This window comes from Anser anser (genome assembly GCF_964211835.1).
Source record: "Anser anser genome assembly, chromosome: 16".
NCBI classification, from domain to species: domain Eukaryota; kingdom Metazoa; phylum Chordata; class Aves; order Anseriformes; family Anatidae; genus Anser; species Anser anser.
The window spans coordinates 5457002-5473637 of record NC_139737.1 but is presented as its reverse complement, the minus strand read 5'-3'; the positions used below and the strand labels follow the sequence as shown (position 1 = coordinate 5473637).

Below are 16636 nucleotides of genomic sequence, written 5' to 3'. Positions count from 1 at the left end.
TCCTCTGGGTCTCTTTGAAAATCACAGTCTGAATAGACACGACGTGAAACATAAAGTCTGTACTTACAAGGGAAAAGTTGAGTCCCAAAGCATTTACAAGATCAGCCCAAGGCCTTTCAGAGGTACGAGCTGGACCTCTCTCTCTTAAAATCTGCCACCTTACCTACAGGAACATCTCCCCAGTCAGTAGGAGCACAGAAAATACACTGTCGGACAATAGTGCCACACCCTGTGCAAAACCTCACTGAACTGATTTTTTAGGGAGTCTTTTTCCTACTTTATTGCAGGCAAAGGTCCACATTTCCAAAAGACTTTGATGCAGAACAGTTTTACAAACCTCAAGGCCAAGGTCGATTGAGAATCAGGAATCATTCATGGGAAATTAGCAAATGTGACACACACCGAATGAAATCTGCGTTAAGAATTGCCTCCATCTGGCCAGTGCCTAACTTACGGGATAGCTTTATTGCACCTCCCAGGACCAGAGCATCATTTTCTGACAACTAGTTCAAGATCCAAACCAAGCAGAAACCCTTTCTGTGGGTCTGCTCTGAGGCTGCCCACTGCGCCAGGACCTGTAAAGGATATCAAGTCGAAAGCAAGCAGTGGGGATTTTTTGCTTTGTTGTGCGTGAGGAAGAAATCAGCCTTGAAGCAGCAAGAGCAGCCATGTGCAGAGGCGTTATTTCAGACTCCATAACTCTTCTGTCCAGATGCACATGTGCCTCCTATTAGCATCAGCTGCAGCTACACACGCCACAGTGGAGGAGCAGACCCCGAAGCAGATGCTGAGGCCTGACGCAGGTCCAGGCCCCGCCATACCCAGGTACACCCGAGGTGCCGTGCCAGGGCTCGGCTCCTCCCGCAGCCCTCACGGGCACTGCTCACTTCATTTTGAACAGCAATCCCTGCCAAAATGGATCAGAGCTTTCCTGGTGCCAGTGAGAAAGCCTGGATGAGTCCTTTCACACTGTGGAAAAGTCTCCTGGCTCCGGTGCCTCTCCAGCCCTCCGCGATGCCCCTTCCACAAGAAGGACATCCAGGTGCTGAGGGCAGGAGGACACTCCTTGTGCAGATATCAGGTGAGCAGGAGGACCAGCTGATGGAGGAGGGTGGCTGATCCCACAGTTTAATGAAATCTCTGCTGATATAGTGGGGTTTGGAACCATCTCCAAGTGACGGAGGTTTTCGGGGTTCACAAACCCCACTGCGGGTGCCAGTGGGGTCGCACACATGCTAGGTTATCAGGCAGAAGGCAGGAGCAGTCACCCCTAAAATGATAGGTATTTTTTGAAAGGAAACAAGAGGCTTGTGGCAAAAGTATTTGAAGAGCATGTTTAAGGGCATCTGCGCAGTGTGCAGGGCAGAACCTGGTCCAGATGCAGGGGAAGGGATGTTGGTGTTCATGCAGTGGGACGGTGAGAGATTCAACCTGGAAAGAGGTGTAAGGAGGGAGCGCTGCACGGGGAAGTGCTGCAGCCTGCATGCTCTGCTGGGATCGGCATATGGTTTCAATGTCAAAAGATGAAAGGCTACATGTCTGGGGAGGACCAATAAAAATGCAAAATGTGCTCTGTATGGAAATGTTCATCAGGAAACTAAAGAGAAAACAGACCTGCTGGCAACAGTAGCTGCATTAAAGTCAAATAGGGCTGGGGAATATATGGATGGGGAACTGGTTACAAAGCAAAGGAGATGACTGCTCCCCTCGTCTGGCCACACCAGGAATTCTGTAATCAGCGTTGTGCAATTTGCTGTATAAATTACAGTGGGGGAGAGATTCAAAAGGAAGAAAAGGTCTTGTGATAAGAGAAGTGCTGTTTTGGGAAGATCTACTTGGCTAAGTCGTTCTGAGCAAGACAAAAGGCAATCTTCTCCTAATGCAGATAAAAAACGCCTGAAGGATGCATCCAGGCGTGCTGGGGGAGAGGTGCTCTGCCTTCAGGACGGTACTGCTGCTTCCCTTTGGCATGGCTGCATTTGGCTGCTATCTGTGCCAGGGCAAATGGTGAGAAAACGTATTGCCATTGTTCTGTAAAGAGACAAGGCACAAACTTCCACAGAGTGAGATGTGGCTCCTACCAAGCACTCACTGCCAGAGGCACGGGGCTGGCTGTGTATGCATGGGTGTGCTGGCAGGGATGCCCTTACCTCTCCAGGCAAGAGCTCTGTACTTGGGAGGACAAAATTTAGCAGTAAACAACAGGAACTTCAGGTGGTGGCACCTGGCGGTGCTTAAAGGGTCAGTGCTCTTGCAGGTATCTTCAGATGCAATGAAGTTGGGTGAGGGTGGGTTTAGCAGCCTAACAAGTCTCCATTCTTCTCCGTACTCTCATCTGGTAATTGTAGGGGCTGCAGTCTCAGCAAGAACCATCTTCTGTGTTTTTTTCCTCACATAAGCAACAAATGGGGTCATGGAGGGGAAGTGCCAAAAGTAATCTTTCAATCTCTTGTTTTCTTAATGTGAAAAATGTATTACATTTTTCTAAAAGAAAAAAAAAAGACAAAGAAAAATGACTTTGTCTGGAACCAAAAATTAAAAACCCCAAAGCCTTTCTTATGAAGTGTGCTAGGAGTGACTTGGATAAACATATCTATTGACTTTAAAATATAATACCTTTGTTCAGAGGGAACAACTGACATGAAGAGTGTGAGCTCTTTTAAGCAAACCTCAATATCTCAGAAAGCTATTTTCATTGCCTTAACCTCGATTCACCCTTTTTCTCTACAGTATTTGTTTTCTTTGCATTATGTTCTTCTTCACATTAGTCATTCTGCCATAATTTCATAAAAGGATTTGCAAAAAAAGCAGGTTTTATTGTCTAAAGTCTTACTTTAACCTTTATGCCACTTATGTTTCCAATGATCTCTTTCTAACATTCTGCATTCTTTCTTGCTCCTTCTCATTTCATCTCTTCTTCTTAATGATTCCTCTACTCTCGTTGAATGTTTTTTTCTGTTAGTTTTCAATAGGTGAAACCTGAAGGATCTCTTAGCAAATGGATGTCAGCTTTTGCTCAATATGAGCCAAAACTCTTATTCTGGAAGGCTGAATTTGTGTCTTTTTTATTTGTAAAGCCTTGGTAATACAGTTTCTCACCATATCAAACAAAGATCTGCTTTAAAAAAACACATGGTATCAATGTTCCTACATCTGTTTTGTTCACAAACCCATTGGAGAAGGCTTTGTTCTTGTCAGGAGGCTGCTAACATGCAGGGCTGTTCCTCCCCCTCCAGCCTCAGCATGCTGGAGATTGCTACTTATGGTGTTTCACTTTGCTTCTCCACTGTCAGGAGATGTCTGGGATGTGGCCAATGGCCTCACCACTCTGCAGAAGAACGTGCTAAAATACATGATGGAGAGGAGCTCAAAGTGTATGGGGTTAGTCTGCAGCCCCAAGGATGCTATAAAGAGATTTTAGCAAAGCTCTGCAACCAGGGGAGGACATGGGATGCCGCAAAATGCATGGTAATGACCGAGATACAGGCAGGGAGGGATAACGACTCACACACATTGCTTTTAAACCAACATGATCCACAGAGCTGTGGAGCTCTGTCCTTGACGTCTCATACTAAGAAAACAAAGTCGTTGTGCATCCAGCCACAGTAAACGCGGTGTGGTCAAAACTGATCCAAGGATGGTTTTTCCACACGAAGCCTGAGTAAAAGTCAGAATTTAGCACCAGAGGAAGCCTTTGTGGTCAAGAATTAAGCTAAGTTCAGCAACCATATAGGATAATAAATTTGTCCAGAGTTATAATGGTTACTGTTAAATCCTAGAAGATTTTTTAAAACTAAAGCTTCAGCCTGAAACTGACCTTCAACCACTTCAGATTAACAAGTGTCTAGAGCAGGTGAACCTCCCACACCAGCATGTTAGGCATTTCAGACCAGCACAGGCTGGCGACTGCACAGGGATCAGGATAGATTTTATCAGTAATGAGCATCTTGAAATGGAGATGTCTGCATGAATGCTAAACTTCTTTAAAGAGCTTGGCCCAACCCAGAAAGAAAAAGAAAGGATTCTCCAAGGTACGGTTATTTCTTCAGGCAGTGTTGGATAGCGGCCAGCTTTATTCACAAAACTGCTGTTTTCCTCATTCTGTAATTGCAGTGGGCAGAAAGCCACCACACAGAAAAGAACTGGCACATCCTGAGCTCCATCCACCCGCCTCAGCAGCGTTCGTTAGGATGAGATGGCTGGCAGGTGCAGTCACTGTCTTCCCACAAAAAAATGCCGTGTGACCTCTCTTTGCTCTTTCAAGCTCAGTGCCCCCTCTCAGAGTCAAATTTTCCAGTGCTTTGAATGTCAGCCTCTAGTTCTTCAGGTGCCTTTTTGCACTGAAACTTGAAATTTTGCTCTGCTAGCATGCACAAATGGATTATTTATCCTTCCACTACCGAGTTTGATCCTGCCTTATGTCATGAGCGCCATCAAACCCATGAGACTTCTAGCCAAGTCACACGGAAGTCTTCAACGCCTTAAGGTTTTGTGTTGTTCAGAAAATGGCAGGTAATTTGAAGCAAAATGTTTTGTGGAAATGTATTGGCTTTACCAAATTTAACTCAAGGCAAGGCAGAAAGCAGCTGAGCAAGGAGGCAGAAAGGGACCGTACTCCTTTCTATTTCCCATGCCCTGCTCATCCAGGAGAGCACCTGATGTTCAGGGTCTTCACTTGCACTGTGGAAAGTTATTTTCAAGTCCTTTTTTTCTGAAATCGTGCAAAATCTTTCACCTGATACCTTAACTAATGTCTGAAGTAGTGAAAAATCACTGGTTTCTACCCCATAAGAGATGGATACTATAACCTGGCCCCTCAGACATTCATTCAGAATAAGAAAACTTTTCAAAGATTTTTTTCTGAAAATCAGTAGTTTTTAATTTCATTTTTTAAAGAACAAAGCAAATGTTGACACCTGCAGATTACACAACACTTAACTTGGTTTTTCATTTATCCCTGGCACTGGCCCCTGCGGAATGACAGGGGTGAAGCTTTGCTGACCCACCGTCGTATCCTCCAGCCTCTCCCACGGCCTGGCACCAGCTCTCCCCATCCATCAGTCCTGGCACATCTGAAACTCCCAAGGTCATTTGCAAAGATGAGCTAGAAGTTTGTGTTTAATAACAATCCATTTCTCATAGTTAATTAATAACAGTTTGTTCAGGTAATTGGGAGACCTGGGTGAGGAAGGAATACTGGACCTGTGTGCTGTCCTTCCTGACTGTCCTCTGTTCTTACTCCTTCATGTCCAAGTGTGCGCCACAGGTAACCAGAGGGAAAAACAGCATACAGAGTTGCAAAATCACATTCTTTACCCTAAAACGTGAAGGGGCACGTTTGCTCCAGCGCATGGGGTTTCATAGTGGAGCATAAGCAGGCTAGGGAAGTGAGCCTGTCTGCCCGTGGTTATCAGCATGTCTTCGTCTCCTTGTTGCTGTAACTGGTAATGCGAGCAGAGAGCTGCTTTGCCAGAAAGAGCACGGCCACTGCTACCTGCCTGCGAAGCAGCCAACAGAAAGCACTCGCAAGACCCAAATCTTTCCTCTCAGTTTGCCCAGGCAGTGTGGCTCATTTGTACGTGTTGAAGAACGTTTGACACCTTTTGGTTTCTTGAAGAGTGGATGTCAGAGCAATGGGTGAGGAAAGGTGAGGCAGGAAATCTGGCTCCCTTTAAAGGTGCTTTGATAATCCCCTGCACAAAAAGCAAAAGCCCTCAGGTTTCTCACATTGTAACACAGAGCATGTACTGCTCGAGACCTACATTTATAGCTCAGTTACTAGGAGTGAAATGTTTTACATGCCTCTGGAGACATGTGAAAGGAGAGCTGCCCCCAGTGTGCTACTAGAAGCCATGCCAGCAGTTCAAATAAATTTTTTCCAAGATTTTATGATCTGATGCTTGGATTACATTTGTTTAGCTGTAGAGGTGTGAGGTCTGAACAATTTGTCAAAGGAAAGAATAGCCCCAGCTCCAGACATGTGTGCATTTGGAGTTCAGCTTCAACCATGACACTGTGGAAATCCCTGAGGAGGGATGAAGTCATCGGACACCTTGCGGTGCAGAGAAGAGGGACACATACGGTGGCAAAGACCAGGGAGAGGTGGCTATGAGCCACCTTCCCCTCCTGGCTCCCCTTGTGTGAAGGTGAGCATGGCGCTCGCCCCGCCATGCAGGTGGGGTGCTGAAGCAGGGAAGCTGGGGACATTTCTAAGGCCACAAAGCAGAGCTGTCCTCTCCCTCTGCCCAGGGAGGCGGTGACAGTGGACAGAGGCAGAGGAGTGGCAGTGGCAGCCTGGGCGAGTCTATAGGAATCCCCTCTCAGAGCCCTGATGAAGGATTACATGCCAGGGCAGTTACCCTATGACCCCCACACTACATACCCTCCTTTTTCACTCCCCAGGGCCTCTTATCCCAATCTGTTTTTCCCATCTATCCTCCCCAACAACTTTTTTTTCTTCCCCATTTCTTCATCCCCCAATCCCACTTTCTCCCCCTCACCATCCTTCCCAGCACAGGTCCCTCTGCCCACCCACAACACTTCTCATCCTGCCCCAACCCTCCATCACCTCCCACCTCCCTCAGCCACTTGCGTCCGCTAACATCCTGTGTCTGCCCACTGAAGCAAACCGAATCCACTCCTACACACACACATTTCAGGGTTTGAGGAAACCTGGATGCGGGCTGCAGTTACCAAAAATCTAGTGGAGAGGGACATAGGGACAGAAAAAGAAGACAAATGTAAGAAAAAGGTGGACATATGGTAGCCCTAATAAAGGGTGATAAAGTCCTCTGAAGTTGTTGGAAAGACTCCCACTTAATTAACTGAGTTTTGGACAGGACTCCAAAGCAGATCACTTTCCAAAGCTGAGATAAGTTCCTGGCTCCTATTTCCAGCTCGTGTGCTCAGAGTGCTCGACAAGGCCCATCCTTCTGCTTTTATTTATGTTAGGGAGTCACTGGTTCATAATTCATCTGCGACTGAAGCTCACTTCCTGTGTCAGGATATAGATCATTTATATGGTGATAAGGGACCATATTAACATTATAACCTTGTGTTTGTAGATGCTCACATTTTCTCTCAAGATATTTATCACCAGTAAACACAGCAGAAAATCTGATTTCATTGACCTTTGCTTCTCAGATGATATTCTTTCACACTGGACATAAAACCCAGCATTTACTTAATATAGTGCTGTGTTGGGTCCAGTCAAGTCCAGAACATAACACTGAAGACAACAGGAACTGTAGGTACTCAGTATCTTCGAAAAAAACCCTGCTTTTACAGGCCTATTTATGTTTTTTAATTGTTACAAGTGCCAACAGTGTATTTTTACTTTATCATGAGGAATTTCCCTCACACACCATCCACCCCAAAACCCCAATTCTTTTGTTTTCATTTGAAGAACAACAAAACATATAACTACCAAGCACGTGACAAGACTTCATGATGGATTAACTGCATTTCACAGTTGAAAAGTAAGCCTGTAGATGAAAAGCAAATGTGAACAGGCATTCACTTGGTGAACTCAAAATTTCCACCCCATCTCTAATCACATTGCTATTCTGTGTGCCTTCTCTATAGAAAGGAGCAAATGTTCATCTTTTATCTATTGAAATGTATTTAAATGACTTGTTGTCTCTAAAAAGAAGACTTCATATACTGGGCAGGTAAATACCGAATCAATCTCTCAGGGAGGGCAGCTTTAATGAACTAATACAGTTACCAGCCACAAAGACTGGGCACGGATGACTCAGAGCATTTGGACTATTCTTGGTTCGTATTTTAGTACTCTTTCATTTCAAGGGAGCAGGTTTGACTCTACCTGGCTCTACAATGTTAAAGGGTGGAGAGGAAACACAAACTGCAGCTGGTGCCCTCATGGTGGGAGAACACCAGTGGGTCAGGGACCCAGTAGGCCTCACCCACAGTGCAGCGACTCCGGGCAGCCTCTCCTGAGCTGGGATGGCCGAGCTTGGCGAAGGGTCAAGGACCAGGGCGACGATCCCACCACAGCCCTTGGGTGACCATCGCTCTGGACCTATTTCCTTGGAAATGAATGATCAAGATTTGGGGTGCCCAGCTCTGAAAAACTGAGGGAATGTGACTTTCAGAAAGTGGTCAGCTCTCACCTCTAAAAATAGAGGCGCTGGAAACCACTGGTAACTTTTGACCATCTTGGCCAAAATCAACTATTTTTAGCTCATCTGTTCCCTCTGAGCTCAGTTCTCTCAAGAAGAATGTATATTTTGGGGGAAGGGGAGGAGGCAGAGGTTCTTGTCACAGAGTGAATTAGTCACAAGTAGTCTGAGTTGAAACACTTTCATATCAAAAGCACTAAAAATGACAGAACCACTTAATTTCTTTAAATGGGTGTGAGAGTGTTGCCAAGTTTTGTGAGCAATTAAACTTAATGCAGGATAAGATGGCAGGGATGAAGGATAATTATATGCTCTCAAAAGCTTGGTCTTTTTATAAATGAAATGGCCTTAGGGAGTTTTCCAGCAACATTTGGGCTCAGCCTTTTCATTCCAACAAAGCCAATTGCCAGTAGTGGCTTTGCAATGGGCATATGTGACACGATTTCTAATGAATTCCCTGTCAGACTCCTATTCAGTTGCCCACCAAACCTTACAATAGTTGGGCTTTTCTTTTGTTGTTTTGTGCAATTAACTCTTGCCTAATATGTTAGCATTCCCGCCTACTCGCACCCTTAGCAAGCAAAGAATTCAATATACCGGACACCAACAAATTCAGATGAACACTGGGAGCCCTCGAGGAGATGGTATAAGAAATGCACCAATAACACCAATGAGAGCGCCAATTGCAGTTTTTGCTAATGAGCCCAGACCTGTGAGATGTTTGTTAGTTCATAAGAGGTGCTCAGCGAGACCATTCACTTTGCTGAAAGTCAAGAGTCTCCGTTCATTCTTGCTGGAGGGATGCAGGCACAGATACCAATCTGCCCTTCACAAGGAGTTGTTGGGCACATAACAGTGGGAGTACGTTCAGACATCATCCCGTAGCAATATGAGAAAGAAATCTTTAACAGGATTAGAGGTTGGCAGCAGAGGGACTGTCCTTCAGACTTTGAGCACATTGACTCCTTTTCTTCTGAAGTTATTTTTGGGTGTAACATGAAGTTAGTTATTTATCAGTGTTAAGACAATTTTAACTGATATATTTGTGAAAACTTTTTCAGTTTTCAGAAATGTTGTAAACCCTTTACTAATGATTCTCCCAGATCAGTTATTTCAGAAATTGGAGGAGGTGTTATAATGTTCTTTATGTGATCCTCATTACTGTCCTGTACAAAAAGTCTCGCTTAGCCAGACATGTACCAGAAATGATATAACACGATTTAAACAATATAGTCAAAGTATCATGTGGTCAAGATGAACAAATTCATGAGCATACCAGCAATGGAAATTTTAGGAGGGGATGGGTTGCAATAAAGGTCATGAAATGTTAAAACATTGTAAGAATGGAGGATTAACAAACTCAAAATGGGTAAATCCTTTGCATCACTCATCTGATGTTTGCTATCTACTCTCACGGCTCCCAGCCTGACAGGTTGCAAGACACAACCTTAGGCCAGACAATAATGGTTGGTTCCAGCAGAAGGAGGGGAAATTTAGAAGCAACTTGTCCTACAATGTGAAAAAGTGATTTCTATGTTTCCTTTATCTATTTCCATTTTCATTTCTAATTTAATAAATCTATGTTGTGATATTTTGGCAACATTCTCTCCATGTAAAACATATTTTATTCATAACTAGCTACAAAAATATTTCTCCAGTACATTCCAACTCACTGCAAGGATGATTATCTTGCAGACATTTTTCTTTTTATGGTTTAATTATATTTATTTTTAGTTGAATTGCTGGTCTTATTCTTGGGAGCTTGTTGGATCCTGATGATGCTTGCATTTGCTGTTGGGAATATGGCACAAGCAGCAGCACTGAACTGGATGACATTTATAAAGGCTCTAATAGCTTCGCTGCTGGCGAAGAGCTCAGAATGTCATTCTCCCAACCCCACCTACAGATTTCAGGACCTAACAAGCTCCGGAACAAATGTTGCATCTCAGTTTTGTAAAAAAAATGATTTTATCTATTGCTGGAAACCCCTCCAGCACTTCAGAAGAAAAAAAGGAAAAAAAAAGTGGGAAATATGGTTATATCTGATACCTCTGTTTGTTCCTCTAGTGCTTGAACGTGTATCAGTATGACTAGTTCAGTGATATTGCCCAACAGCATAACCGTGCTCCATGCTCCTACATCACCACGTTGCTGGTATGGCCATGCCACCAGCAGCTAGGACTTCATTAGCTGTATAAGCCAGGTCAGGTTGCAGCCACGTGTCCGGGAAAACCAGGCTGCTCCAGAGTGATGCTCTGGTGGTTCAGTCCAGCCAGTGTCCTTCCCTCACGTGAGCAGCAAGTGGATCGTGACCCACTGCAGCTGGAAGAGCCATCTGTGTGCTGGATGGAGCCTTTGCGACTGTAATGTATGTGACAGGCAAAGAAGTTCATGGCAATCCTTTTTTTAAGGATTAAAAACACCTTTTTATTATTATTATTATTATTTTCCCTACAGGAAGCATTTGAGTTAAGGTTGGGTAATTGCAAAATTGCAATCACCTATTTGTTTTTTTTCCTCTAGTTTTCACTTTGGTCATTTCCTAACCTTGTTTCTTGAAGAAAGATGCTGAACGTTGTTAAGCAGCTTCTGTTTCTGTCCTTGAGATATGTATATTTCAGTAAATGGTACAGCGTATAGAGTTTGCTAATGGATCATTTAGGAAGGAATGAAGTATATGTTGATTGAATGTGTTCACAATTAAAACTGCTACGGTATTTTTTTAAGATTTTGATTAATAGTGCCACATTTGTGAAAACAATGACCAAAAAAAAATATCTATGTAAAGAAATTGGTTTCAAGGTAGCTAAACCTGAAATCAAAGCTGTCTCCTGGGTCCATGCTTAACACGCCATTAGCATGCTGCACATATGATTGTGTGTTTGCCCTTTGTTTATAATTCAAGAGTTTTTAATACCTTTGATGCTAATAACAGCAGCAACAATTGATGTTTTAATATTTGATAGGTTTCACATCCCTGAGCCTCACCATGCATCCAGTCTCTGTGGCTCGAAAGCTCCAGAGATAGATGCGGTTCTCACACGTGTAAATCAGCGTGCAGCAAAGTGTGTAAATCAGAAGGCTTTCTACTGATTGCCTGGAGGGGTCCTGCGCATTTATACTGGCATAACTCACACCAGAATCCTGTTCCCTGAACCTTGAAAACAAATACTTTGGTTTCAGGAAAGAAAATGGATCCACAACAAATGGGGTAGTATTGCTTAATGGTTTCCTGACAAATCCCTGTCTCTGCTCTGGAGCTGTGAAAACAAACGCAGAGACCGCTCTCATTTCAGTCTCGGGAGGAACCTGACAGGTGCAGTTAGCGAGCTGCTCGGGATGATAAAAGCCATGGGTTCAATACGCTATTAAAACAGGCATTACGCACGGCTCAGATGCTTAGCTCAGTTACGGGCTGTCTGTAAAACTGCCTAAAAAGGCGAGGTCCCGCACCGCTGGTGTGTGCTCCCACGGAAATGCTGGGAAGGGGAAAGGAAGGCAGGTTGTCCATGACACGACACGAGGTGTGAGCCCCTGAGGTCACAGCCAGGCAGAACGGGGGCCAGTCAGATCAGAAGGTGAGGTGAACTGTTCGCATAGGAAACTTGGACCTGGGGATTGGGTTTCCACGCGTTTTCTTCTTTGCAATTATTTTACAGTTTGCTGGGACTCTCAGCATGAGTTCAGCCATGGGTCAGTCACAGCCCAAGGTTTCTGCTCTCTTAACACCATATTCCTCAGTAATTCCTGCCCCACACAGAATCTTTGCCGTTTGAAGGACAGGATATTGGATAAAGTTTTATTGGTTCATTGAAAAATCTTACAGAACTGAACAGACTTGATCCAACAACCATGAAAATCGATGGATCTCCTCTTGGCTCCGTTAGAGTGACAGAGCTGGCAGGGCAGCCTCCCATCTCCTCCTCTTCAACCATCCAGTCCGGATTACACCACAGAGGTCCCTCCTCACCATTTGTCTGCCCTGCCCCTAGGGACAGCAGCCTGCAGCTGTGCTTCACACCCCTCGCCCCTGGGAAGCCTTTGCTATTGTCTGGCCTAAAACGCTCAAGCTGCAGTTTAAGCCCAATAAGATTCTTGCCCAATACACTCAGGCGCAGAGGAAGGCTTTATACTACAATACTTCATAAATCGATAGAAGGCAAGATGGAGCCATTCTGCTTCCATAGTTACTTATTTATTTTTAACCAGAAATTTGGAGGATTTATTAACTACCTCAGAGTGGCTCAAATGCATACACAAAAGAGCAATAGCTTTCTACAGAGTGCTTTAGGGGAAAGCAGTTTCATGCGGTATAAACTCATGACTTCAGTACACCCATTAGACCTGGGGTACTGCAGTCCCAGGGTGTTTTGCCATCGCGTACAGCAGAGCCTGGATTTCATTCAGTGACTGGCAGCTTTCATTTTCATCTCTTTGCTAGCATCCATCAGCTCATCCATCCTGAAAGCTTTTCAGTGTCTTCCAGGTAGATACACAGAACAACTGTGAAGCCTCCAACAGATCTTGCTGAGCTCTGGCCCCTTCACCTCCCTCAGGGGAAGAGAAAAATCTCCTCAAAGTAGGGCTGCATCATCTTTGATTGATTTGCCTGATCTTCACTTTAAGTAGAGAAGAAAGAGCTGAGGGTGTAATTCCCTGAGAATATGCAAACACAGGACCGAAGGAAGAAAGGCAAAATACAAAATCTGTAAGAGGTGGAGACTCAGCAGAGCACTGACAGCCTCAGCCCCTCCATCCATGACCCCAGGCGCTGACCAGAAGTCTATCAGTCACAAACGTTTATTCATGTCAAACAATTCGAGCTCCCAGCAGGAATGATAGGACCAGCACCAAGCAGAGGAGGTTTGAATCATCTGAGCTTATCACACAGAGGTTTCAGAAAGTTCACATTACAGAGCCCCAATGCATTTTACAGCTTACTTGAAGGGAAAGGGCTGAAACATCCAATATATCTCCCATAAGCTGACAACCTAGTAAACACTCCTTCAGGATAACCATGATCCTTAGAACAATGGAAACATTTTAGTTAGAAACTGTAGAAGTTACAAGGCAAAGATTTATGTGCTGTGGGGTAAATAAATATTCAGTTCCCATTAATGTTAATGGGAGTTAAGTGGCTAATTCCCCACACATTACGCTGAAGATTTACTTCTCTGTGTTTTATAGAATAAATGAATTTATGGTCTTCCTGGAGGTTAGACCTGAGAAAAACAAAGAGCTCAGAGTTTACTCCATTTTTATGAGGTCATTTTTTTAAGGGGGGTTTATTCCCCGAACAGAAGGAAAGGTTAGGAGAGCACCAAGTTAGAGCAATCCCCTCCACGGGAAGCCAGGGAGATTTGTGGCAGGCATTTAGTCCAAACTCACAGACAGGGAGACACAAAAAGATCCATATAAAATGTCTCAGTAACAGAAGCCGGAAATTCGTAACAATAATAAAGGCTGACATTTATACAGAGCCTTTCATCCACACATCTACAGGCTGGATTTTGCATTCAGAGGAACTCACAAAATTCTCTTGAAAACCATTTGTGATTTCACACTAAGAGGGCAAAATGCATCAAGCAGGGTAACTTCATTGTTACCAAAGCTCAGCTAACACCGGGACAGATGTTTAATGCCCCTGGAAGGTAGTTAAGCATGCTTCTGTTTAAAACTAGAGTACTCTTATTAACTTCAATAGATTTTCCATGGATTATAGTCACAAATGAGCCTATGTACTTTGGTAAAACTAATGCCTTCACCAGTACTTAACAGTCATGTCCTGCATCTCTATGCAAAAATCCCTCTGAATTTCCTTTACTTCTCATGCTCCTATCTCTAAGATAATCCCATAAATTTTTATTGTTAGTTAAAAAACATTTAAAGTCAGTTTTTTCAACAAGTTAGAAGTCAAAAGAGTCCTTTGCACAAGACACGAACAGTATGCTACAGTCTCTGTATTCAAAGACCAAATATTCATTCCAAACAACTGCATTTTTCCCTTCCTCTGCTAAGGGCACTACTTATTTAAACTGAAATTGCGATTAGAGATTAAGTATGAGACAACATTTCTTTCACTCCCACTCTATCTGAAAAGAACAGCTTCAAAGAAGGGGAGAGAAAAATTCATAGCAGTGTTTTCAATAGGGCACAGTGATCTGCTAAAGATAAGAAGCAGTCCTTTTTCCTTATTCAAATGTTAAGTTTTCTGAGGCAAATAATATTTTTCCCCTAGCTAGTCATTCATTCATCTACAGCTCCATGCAAGTAAGTCCGTTGCATGAGCAAGGTCGCTCTCACAGTTTCATTTTGATCAGACGTTGCTTTGTGCTGTGTATATTGGATTTTTTTTTCCTTTTGGCAACAAAACAGCCTCTTAAGACCTTTTACAGTAATTCTGTGCACTCGTCTTTCATTAGGACTACATTATCTCAGATCACTTCATGTTTATCAGAGCCAGCAGCTGAGGAGGTACTGCAGGATCAAGTGGAGCAGGCACCCACGCGCCAGCTCCACGCGGCACCGCGGTGCCAGGGCTGGGCCACGGCTTTTTTTCTGCATCCCTTCTCACCTCCGGCCTCAGTTCAATCCTCTCGATGCACCTGGTTATCTCCAGGCTTACCTGGAAATCGCAGTGAGGTAGCACACCCAGTGAAGCCGTGTTCCAGGCGTATCATTCTAGGCCTGTTACAAACACAGAGCACACATCCAGCCCCCGGAGAGCTCGCGCTGAGATGCTGGACAAGAGACAGAATGCAGGTAGAGACAGCCGGTGGGGGGGCACTGACGGGGCGCTATGGCTCGTTATGGTCACCAAATGGAGGCACCAGCTGTGGATTCACTCCTTTCACCCTCTCTCTTAGGCTACGAGTGCAGAGAAGAGGACAACAGCCAGCAGGGGAAGGCAGCACAGCACAGAGGGTCTGCCTGTCCCCGGCGGTGTTACAGCCATGCAGGGAGACCAGCCAGACAGGAGAGGAACCTAAATTACACCTCGTATGAAGTGGTGTGAGTATTCCCCGCAGTCACAACTGTTTGAGTTAGCACTGGGTTTCCCACAAGTAGAGCAGATCCTGGAGGGAATGAAGGCCACAGAGAGAAAGCAGGACTGGAATGTGATTCTCTTGCATATTTGAAATGTTATTTACTATCTAGTAAACCCATTTTATAGCAACCCTGCATTTTATTTTCGAACACTTCCATCGACACCCACTGTATATCAGTCATTATCTGATTATGGAAGCTTTCACAACAGTTTCCGGGCAGCTTTAAGAAGCTGCCAAAGAATTCAGTGTGGCAGAGGTTTGAGCTTTATTGCTGCTTTTCACAGAAAGGCTGAAGAACAAATAATGGAGAAGAAAAAAAAAAAAAAAAGATTTCAATGATCAGTGCTAATGCACTAAGCCCCAGACCACGAAAAAAAGACCTTTGGGGCATTATACAGTTCAGGTAACCTGCTCACAACCTTCTGCCAGTGGTTCATGAGATTCCATAGCCTCTCTGGCTTTTTTATTAGTTCGTGAAGAAGAGCAATAAATAAATGTCATGTCATTACTGGAAAAGCACCTACAGGATATAAAACAAATATTAATTGTGCTTATAGTAGTCCAGTCAGGTGGTAGGTGAGCATCCTAGAGAGATGATGGACAGGTAGAGAAAGTAATCTCTCCATTTAAAAGAGATAGCTCACTCAAGCCATTTGTTTTTGCTGGCTGCACGTGAATGGGATTGTGCCTGCACAGATTACTTTTACATTCTCTGCTTCTCCTTGGGGAGAATACCTTGTCTTTTTAGGCCATTTAGTTGTGTTGATAATTTTTATTCTTTACACTAGGCTGTTAGCCAAAGCAAATGTTTGTGTTGTTTTAAAAACTTGAAGTGTATCACTGTGGGAAACTTAAAATATACAGATAACTTCAGAAAGCATTTTTGAAAAAAATTGTGATAATACCCCATGTTATTTCACTTTTCTTCTATTAGTTTTACATGTAGCAGTGTTCAGTGCCTTCACAGGCTGTTTTTCTGTCCTCCTCCCTTCCCATTCCAGATATATGAAAATAGTGATATGATGTTAAGTGAACTGAACCGTCAACAATTCTGTAGCAACAAAAGTTACAGAAGAAAGCAAGAAGCTAAAAACAAACATTATATTTATCTTTGAAAGAATGTTTGAAATATGTAGCTGAAGTAAGAAAAACACTTTGATTTGCATGCATATTAAGTATTAGCACTAAGCAGGACTCAAAGTGGTAATAGAAGGACAGGCAAAGTTTAATTGAAAATGACAAAATTAAATAAGACACAGTCTCTGAGCTCACGTGGGGAGCATTTGTCTCAGTCAATGCTACCAGTGCTGCATACCAGCTCAGTGCTCACATCAAAGAGATTAGAAGTTTGGCCGGTGAAGCCTGCCTCAGACTCTAAGTAAAACAAAGTTAGAGGGCTGAAAATATTCAAGGACTGCTAGGCACAGACCAAGGAAGCCTGGGGGT

General features: G+C 43.8%; 2 long non-coding RNA genes across 3 annotated transcripts in view; one reads left to right on the top strand and one right to left on the bottom strand.

Moving 5' to 3' along the window:
- LOC310882694 overlaps positions 1–16636 on the top strand; it is a 56630-nt gene that overhangs the window by 19789 nt on the left and 20205 nt on the right. The window contains exon 2 of one of the 2 annotated variants that reach the window (XR_014573083.1): positions 15008–15152. This is a non-coding gene — a long non-coding RNA (uncharacterized lncRNA). Of the gene's footprint in view, positions 1–14885; positions 15153–16636 lie in introns of those variants that run through there. The other variant, XR_014573084.1, reaches the window with a different exon arrangement.
- The window catches only part of LOC310882693, a 46744-nt gene that overhangs the window by 19660 nt on the left and 10448 nt on the right, over positions 1–16636 (bottom strand). The window lies entirely within an intron of this gene.